This window comes from Alligator mississippiensis, chromosome 12 (assembly GCF_030867095.1).
Source record: "Alligator mississippiensis isolate rAllMis1 chromosome 12, rAllMis1, whole genome shotgun sequence".
Classification (NCBI taxonomy): domain Eukaryota; kingdom Metazoa; phylum Chordata; order Crocodylia; family Alligatoridae; genus Alligator; species Alligator mississippiensis.
In genome coordinates this window covers 51,654,761-51,655,731 of record NC_081835.1, presented here as the reverse complement: position 1 = coordinate 51,655,731, position 971 = coordinate 51,654,761, and positions in this window count along the sequence as shown.

Genomic DNA, 971 nt, shown 5'->3' with positions numbered 1-971 from the left:
AGAGTCCCACAGGAGTGCAGGCAGGCCCCCCCACATGCTTGGTGTGGACTCCCTCCTGCACCCCCCCCAGATCAGCAATCAGCCATGGGGGGACCCTGGGTACCCCCCCAGACCCAGGAAGCAGCAGTCGTCAAGCTGGGGGGTAAGGGGATCCCCCTGCACACTCCGCAGTGGACCTGGAAGTAGACCAGAACTGCTTCTGGTCCACTTCCAGATCCACCGCCGAGCACACTGGGGACCCCCACCGCGCTTCCGTGGGATGCTTCATCTGCCCCAGCATCTCAGTGTTCACGAGCTGCCTAGTACCTTGAGGTAGGGAAAAAATACTTAAATCTGTGTCTAGGTCCAAATCATCGAATCTCTCTGAATCTCTCTGAATGGATTTGGAGGGTTCTGATTTGATTTAGAGAAATTAAAGGGTCTCCTGATTTGATTTGGAGATTTGGCCACCAAATCAGGCTGAATCTTCACCAGATCGAATCAGAAACCAAAACTTTGCATAGCCCTAGTACACACAAACCCATACCATGGTCTGTGACGGTGGAGGGGCTGGGCTGAATGAAGGAGTTGCTCAGTCCATAAAGTCTGATTGCAGGGGGTCCTCTTTGGGTGGAGCAGAGTGGTGCATCATTGAAGATTCCTCTTGGAGTCCATCAGGTGGTCCCTCCTGGGTCCAGTCCAGTGGCGGTCAGTCTGGTGGGGTCGATGTACTGGTGCTGGCCCATGATGTGCTCAATGTAGGTGTCGTGGGACCAGAGGATGGTGTTTGACACCATGAGGTGGTGCATCAGCTGCACGTAGCAGTGGGACACACAGCAGGCATGCAGGATGTTCTCATTGCTAGGGTCCCAGGCTCCAAGAGTTTCTACCATGAGTGCGTCCACCATCACGTCGTAGCCATGGCTCCTCAAGATGTTGGCCAGTGGGGTGTACATCTCCCGCTTGTGAGCCCAGGCATTGGTGAAGGCTTG